The sequence below is a fragment of the Osmia lignaria genome, chromosome 8 (genome assembly GCF_051020975.1).
Source record: "Osmia lignaria lignaria isolate PbOS001 chromosome 8, iyOsmLign1, whole genome shotgun sequence".
NCBI classification, from domain to species: domain Eukaryota; kingdom Metazoa; phylum Arthropoda; class Insecta; order Hymenoptera; family Megachilidae; genus Osmia; species Osmia lignaria.
This window is the reverse complement of record NC_135039.1, coordinates 4,728,867-4,737,271: the sequence shown is the minus strand read 5'-3', so window position 1 is coordinate 4,737,271 and position 8,405 is coordinate 4,728,867.

Below are 8,405 nucleotides of genomic sequence, written 5' to 3'. Positions count from 1 at the left end.
AAATTTTCATTAAAAAAAAGTCAAAAATAAAAAAGTTTTAATCTTAAATTTTAATTACGTTAGTATTGTCTCACACGTATACGGGTATTTAAACTTGCTTTTTTCCCCGTACGCTGCTTCGATTTTCGGTTGTCACCACATCAAAGGCGAGCCGAACTCACTCGAGAAACGTGTTCTGTACTCGATTGGAGTTCGCATTCGGTCCCGATTGAAATGCACTAACCGAGGTTTTACTGTATTTAGAAATTTTTATGCTGCTGGTGGCCATGAATAAAAAGAGCATTTTACAGGAAATGATAGGTAACCGAGGCGTTTCGTTACAATTTTCAGCGATGTTGTCCCTGTTGATATACGCGCCAGAATTAATACGATCTTGTATCAATAACACTTTTTCAATCAAAGAAAATGCCAAGGGTGAAATAGTTTATTAGTCATACATATCCTAAATACAAAGTGTTGAAGCATAGATAAGGGCTATGAGAGCCGGCCTGTATGGCACGAGGACTTCTCCATTGCCAGTCACTCGATTTTCAAGAGGCAAAGAAAAAGTGTATAGTGGTGTCGATTCTGTGTTTACATGCGAGGCGAGCCAAGCGTGAACGTAGAAAGGGACAGACAGTGCAGGAGAGAGAGGTCCAAAGATTGAAAGCGACGAGCCGAAACGTATCGGTGTGACTGATACTAATTCAACGATAAAACTTTTTTATCTTTCACTTTTTCTCAATAAAACTTTTACTACCGCATTGGTGAGATTTTTCTGCAAAATGATACTAAACATGATACAATTTGGACTGTATTTACATCTTAAATTGACAATAAAAAGTTTCTGACTAAGGGAACGGTAGCGAATGGTTGCGGCTTTGCACTCCTTGTGCTCACCAAATATATGGCTAGGAATACTTAAAATGTCCTTCTGAAGTTCTCTAGCTTTGATATGCTGAGGCACTTTTCTTGTTTTCGCGCATTGACTGTTAAAATGACAGCTCTACGAATATTTAAAATATTTTTTTTTATGATATTTCGGTGCGTAACAAAGCCACGATTTCTGTGACCCTTCATTTGCGTTTTCTCTGCAACGTGTCTCAACTTTTTACATAAATTACGAAGTAAGTGATTGGTACACTCAATTTTTCTAACGGTTACTTTTTGGTCTCGGTAAGGTCTGTTATTCACAATAGTATGATAGACGTTGCTATCACCATCGGCAACAACCGTTCTATATATCAAGCCATGGATTTCAATGCTGCATTTGAAACCTTCAGCAATAGCATCACTTTCTATGCTACTAGAACTGGCATAACGATCATAGTTTTTATAACATTTATGATGTTTTGGGGATGTAGCTTTTCGTTCCGCTATATCACATATTGTGCAGTATTTATTGCGTATGCCGATAAACAGAATTTTTCCTGTGCGGAAACCTACAATGGCACTAACACCGGAAAGTGAATTATAATTCGTACCATACGATCTCTTCATCCACCTACCATCCGCTATGACAGTTATGTATGGGATACCGTCGACGACTTCATTGTTTTCAAAAGCTAATCGTCTTTCTTCTTCCCCTGTTGTCTGCATGGTATGCATTGCGCTTTTCATAAATTCATCTACAAGTTTTTCACGATACCTTAGGTACGTTGTTTCAGCCATGCAGGGCATATTCAAGGCGGCGCATAATTCTTCTAGTTGTGCATAGCCGATTCCGACTGTAACAGTCGCGATCGTCATGGCCTCATTTACATTCGTTATATCTGAATGCATAGGTTCCGACCAAACAGTATCTTCGTAATTGCACATTTGGCATTTGAAGAAAAACTGTGTCAGACACCCATGCTGGCGACTACCGATCATTTTCCAATCGCGAAAATGACATTCAATACCTCGCGCATGATTGTCGAACGTTCTGTGTATTTCATTCCAAAAGAACTGAACGTCAACAATGCGGCGGCCTTCTGGCACATTTTCCGAAATACGTCCCACATCTACGTGTCCGACGTCTACGACGAGATTGTTGTCGCTATTGTCCAGGACGTTTTGTACAGTGGATCTCTCACTTGTACATTCGCATTGTACAACAGTTTCATCGTTTTTGCGAAGGGCGTTTTCTGATGAGATGCGTCCCACATCTTTATTTTCGCGATGGGCGTTTTCTGATGAGATGCGCCCCGCATCTTTAGGATCGTTCGAGATAAACGAAGGATTATTATTATGATATTTACAAACTAGTAGGGGGTCTGACATATCTGTCTGACCAACCTCCTTCACATTTTTCGATACACAACGTTTTCCCGGGAGAGAATTTCTCTCTTTGAAAACTGCAGTAGGTTCAATCGTCGATGCCGACGATTACCATTGTTTCTGACGCCTGCAAAGTAAAATGGATGAGGTTAGAAATATTTGTAAATATTTGCACACAAATTACTGAAATGTATTTTGTAAGCACTTACAATTTTGTATAAGTTCTTTTGAGGGAGAGCCTTCTCCTACCCGGAAACGTCTGATTTGTACGTTTTTTATTTGCCATTTGTGCTTATTTTTTGTACAAATATTGATACAAATTCAATTTTCCAATACGTCTTCTACGTCTAAGAAAAAAGTAGTGGATGGCAACGCGGGCCTTTCCCCCACCACGCTACGCAAGTGAAACAAAAACGAAACGCCAACGCTGTGGCGTTTTCCAATTTCCCTGGCAGCGGCAGTTCGAAACGTGCTACGAAGTAGTGATCATCGAAGCAAAAAAATGAATTCGCAAAACCGCAGTAAGTGTTTCTTTTCATCTGTACTTCCCGAGTGTCATTGACAATTACATTCCGTGAACATTTGTAATAAAAATATTTGTTTCGAAATTTGCTTTGTCTCATATACAGTAGGTCACAAAATTGAACCAAATGACGTGAGGTTTCTCGAGAAGCCATACAAATTAATAATTTAGTAACTTTTCAACTTTTTTATGTGAAATGAGTTATGTGAAATGTGTATGCTGAAAATTTCATCGAGATCGGTCAATGCACTTAGAAGTTACAAGTAATTAAAATTACTTGGATAGAATTGTATTGAATAATTTACAAGCTAACAATAATAATAGAATAATAAACAATAGAATAAATAAACAATAATAATAGAATAAACAACATAGAATCGACCCCTCGGCTGCATATACACGATGTGTACGGACGCAGAATCGACACCTCGCTTGGATATTTGGTGCAATGTTTGGGTTCCAATTCCTGTTGCATATATCCAGGTTTTACTGTATACAGAGATGTATAGATGAAAAGTCGCGATTTTCGGAAATTGAAATTACTTGTAACTTCTAAGTGCATTGACCGATCTCGATGATATTTTCAGCATACACATAACATACTTAAATGTACAAATGTCATATTTAAAATTTTCATTGCAAGCTCAGATAAAAAAGTTAAAAAATTGACCTTTACTATTTTTTTCCCGATTTCGATAAATTGTAATTTCTTAAAACGACAAAAACAGATATGTTAGTAAACTAATTTGTATAGTTTTTCCAGAAACCTCACGTTATTTGGTCCAATTTTAAATGAGCTATTCTGTTTTAAACGGTGAGCGAATAATTTTGTGACCCCCTATATATTTCTGCGCTAATTTGTGTGGAGAAAATTTTTGTCTTCCGGAATATTTTTCCACGATACATTGGTTTTCTGTGAACTGTTTCATTCGTATTTTGTAATTCAATACAGTTCAGTACATGTAATTGTCAATGAATATTCGTAAATTTCTGGATAAATACATTTGAAATTTCTCTGCAGTACATATTATCCATGTTTTTCAATTTTCTTTTAGAACATACCAAGGGAAAATCAGTGGAAGTGCAACAGCAACTGCAGGCGCTGTTGCAAGCACTCCCACAACAGCAATAGGAAATGGAACCGGAGTTGCAACAACAACTAGAGCCGCAATTGCAACTCCAGCCCCAGCCGGAACTGCAACTGGAACTTCCGCCGCAGCAGCCGCAGCAGCCGCAGCAGCCACAGCTGCAATATAACGAAGTCCAACAGTCGCAGGGATCGCTGCGTCTGCAGCAACCACCGCAGCTGCTGCCGTTGTTGCAGTTGCAACAACAAATGCAGCATCTGCACTTGCAGCAAGCTCAGAGACCACTTCAACGGACACCGTTGTTGTGACTGCAGCAGCAAGTTCAGCAGCAGCACTCGTGGGAGATACAAGAGCTGCGGTTGTAGGTGCAGATGCTGTAGCTGCAGATGCAACAGCTGCTCCGTCCACTGCCGCAGCAGCAACAGCAACTGCAAGAACAACAGCAACAGCAAGAACAACAGCAACAGCTAGACCAACAGCTGATCCAGCAGCAGCAACAGCAACGGCTACACCAACAGCAGTGTTACGTTGCGCGTTGCGCGAGAGCGAGCGCGCGACGTAAAAGAAGAAATTAAGTATATAATTATTATTAAGATAGAAAATATTGAACTTGATTCTTCTTATTTTTGGGCGATGAGAAAGGTATCGCTGCCACCAGTTCTGACCGCGTATGACGCGGAAGCGTCCTCTACGGTCAGAACAAAATTAAAAGACGGAAAATTTAGATAGTGATTATTTCCGTTGGGTTTGTCAGTGCTCTGGGTCCCATACGGGTCCCTCCTTGAAACCTTGTGTTGGGGTGCGTGGATTTGAAATATAGAATGATAAAGGTAATGATACAAAATGGAATTTGAAAGAAATGTTAATGCAATTTAGTGTGCAAAAGAAAGTAATTTTAATTCAAAATAATTATTGAAGCTAACAGAAACTGAATTTGAAATAACTATTGTCTGAGTACTAAAATGATTCTATTTGAATACTGTTAATTACTATTAAATGAATTCAATTAATAACAATACTGGTTTTACAAGGGTAAAGATGCTTAACCTATTGTTTGATATTAATATAAATGAAATCGGAAAAGATGTTTAGCCTTTGGTTTACAATGAGAGCTTCTATTATAATTATTAACCGTATTTGAAATGTGAAAATTATATGTTTTAATGTAGTACGACTGCCTCGATCGAATATAATGGAAAATTAAATTTTTAGGCGGTTTCTATCCGCAAGGTAACGACCTGAACGAAGAGACTCTTATAACCCCCGGAAGGGCTTTACAAGTCGTCCCTGATAAAGTATTCATAGTCGAAACAATCGTCACTCACACAAATTCGCGATGATTCAAAATTCGGAATATTAAGATAGCGAAATAAATTATAATCGGTACCTGAATGTGGAAACGAGACGATCTAAAATGAAGAGACTCCTACAACCCCCGAAAGGGCTTAATAGATCGCCCGTTTTGCCTCGTCGAAATTGAATAATAATGCCGTGCTCGACAAATTAGTACAGAACAGGCTTACCGTGAAACTGTAGAATGTAATATACGACAAAAATCGCTCTGAGGTTCGCTATGATATCGTAGAAAATCGCTGTTGAATCTGGAACACCAGGAAAGATGAGAGGCTGATGTCGCACTAACACTTGTCGCGCACCCGGTTCTCGTTTATTGCAAAAATTAAGTAGACGTATCACAAGACGATTACAATTTCGGAAAATGGAATAATTAACGCGAATGAATTTAATACGAAAATTACGCGATCAAACGGATTAAAAGAAAGAAAAATGATAGAGATTTAATAGTATGAAAGTGAGTTTAAGGTGCGCGTCTCTGAGTCTTTGCCGCGTATTCGGAATTTCACCCTCGCGACACTCTGCCTAATTCGTAGGACTTGCCGCGCAGCTAAATTACAACAAAGTACAATCGACAACTCTATCTCTTAACGCACGGGCTCCCGTCACGACTTACTCGATTGTTCGACGAAGAGTGATCAGAATCGATTGCGATCCTAACCGGAAGGGCCCGTCGCGAGGACGATGTCCTGCGTGAGGACATTTCGGCAAATCATAGCGCGTGACGACAGCGTCGCGTGCGTCGCTATTGGTTGAAAGCGCGTGCCAGCTAAATTCCTCTAGATCATACTTTCTCTCTTTCTTGGTGTTCCATCTTTGTCTAACGGCTTTTCAGTGTTTCTACGCCGTAGAATTTCTGGAATGTTCCATGCTTTCGATAATTTCGTATATTAGCTAACAACGATGCGAATATCTATTAACAGTTTAAATCAGTCTTACTGAACAATAAATATGCGAGTAATTATAAACATGAACTATATCTGTTGTACTATTACGTATGAATAATGGACCGGCTATCACGAGGTTCCCTAATTAACAATTGGCTTGTCCATAATCATTTTGTTCGTAAAGAAATCGATCAACGATACGAATTGCGCTGGTAGTTCGATTGTAATTTTCAATAACTTCAGTTTTCCTTATTAAATCGAATATTCGTCATTAGGTTTCGCCATTCGAAAATTACCGTTAGGTTTTCGGTTTCAGGCAAATTCTCGGTATTCGATACAAAGACTTTTATTGCCCCGTACGACCCTTCGCCTCTAAACAGTCCTCGAACGCTTGCTAACGTTTGCCTGCAAGGGTTCTCATTCCTCGCTCTCGCATCCATACAAATATTCAACACGCTAGGATACATCGCGTTCTCATTCCAGCATTCAATTCATACACGCGGTCGGGTTAGAGACCGACTGGCGCCCACGCGTGAAAAAGAGGAGAGTATCGGTGTTAATTTCAGCAATAATGTAATCTTTGCGCTTTTGCGCAGTTAGCCTGAGGAGACCCCTACAATGCGAAGCACTGGCTAACCACGCCGCGAACGCTGTTTACGATACCTCTCCTCGGTCGAAGCCGAGTTTTTCTATCACGAGTTTCTGTTACTACGCAGTTGAGCACGACGATAGTTTCAAGGAGGGGTTTTAACTAAGAAAAGAATTGAGAAGTATGCGAAGAATGAAAGGATAGAAAATACAAAAGTAGAATAATTATAAGCTCAAACTTTTCCCTGTGCATTTCCCACATGAAGAAGTCTCTTACAACCCGAAGGCTTGATGGGAAAGCACAGAGTCAAGGAGAAATTAAAAAAAGGTGAAGTAGTAATTCGCCCTCCCCACGCCCCTTACATGAGGAGACTCCTACAACCCGTAGGCTGGATAAGGGAACGTGAGGCGGACAAATTCGTAAAATTTTTCCGGACGTGACAGCAGCAACAGCAGCAACAAAACCAGCAGCTGCACCTGTTGCTGTCTGGTGACCAAGTATTACTTCCGCTGCAACCGGTGGTGCCGCTGCAGTTGCAGCATTTGCAGCAACAAAGCGTAAGTCGTTTTCTTACGTTCCTGTTTGTACGTTATTTCTGCTATTCATTGTTTATACATAATAACGTAATATTTATTTTTCCAGTCATTAAGAAGTATAGAGCAGCGGATGATACGACAATGCCGCAGGGCGACGAACCGGCAGCTGCGGGAAGAAAGGGAGCTTCGTGGTCGCGGCCGCGGCTCGGACAGCCAAGCCGGCTGTCCGTGCGGATATATTCCGAACATCCTTGGCACGGGCCACAGTGCCGCTTACATATGGCGTATGCCGCCAACCGGGGAAGATAATTGGAGGCAATAGCCGTTAGAAGTGAATACGACGATAATATATGTATAATATGTAATAATGAAAGATAATATACAAATATGATTTCTTTGATTTCAGGAACTATTATTATTTATTATTATTATTACGATTATTATTATTATTTTTTTTTTTTTTTTTTACTACCACTACTACTACTACTACTACTACTGTTACTATTATTGTTGTTGTTATTATTATTATTATACTTATTATTACTATTGTTATTATCATTATTATATCTAATTATAACATTTTCCGCTAGTAACGTTCTTGTCATTTATTCTCCTATTCCTTATCCTATGTACTCACGATGTATACATACGATTTCCTAAATCCTTAATTTTTGAAATATACTGAAAAATATCAGCAGACGTTCGTGCGATTTATGCGTCTCTCTCCGTTCCATTATTATTTAAACATATTTACATGTCTATAATGTAATAACAATTTAGATCATTTTGCTCGATAGAGTCTACAGAATTACATATTACGTGGAAAAAGGACCTGAATATCTGCTATTGTAAAAGCATAAATCATTTCCAAAATTGAATACTTGCAATTTTTCTAACAAGATTGATTATCTAAAAAACTATACAAGTTAGATAAAAATGGTTTGCAGATTCGGATTCACCATACAAAAATTTATAACTCACTTATTAAAAGTTACAAAAGTAAATAACTATTGCAATTTATCAAACGTTGTTGAAAGTGGATGATTTTCGCTGTGAGGTTCATTTCGGATACGATCCTATTTGCAATGTTATATCTCGATTATTATTCAACTAAATCTTTTGCTTTTTGACTATGTTAGATAATTATGTATGTAGAATAATTTGATATGCATAATCAGTGTATTTTATTTG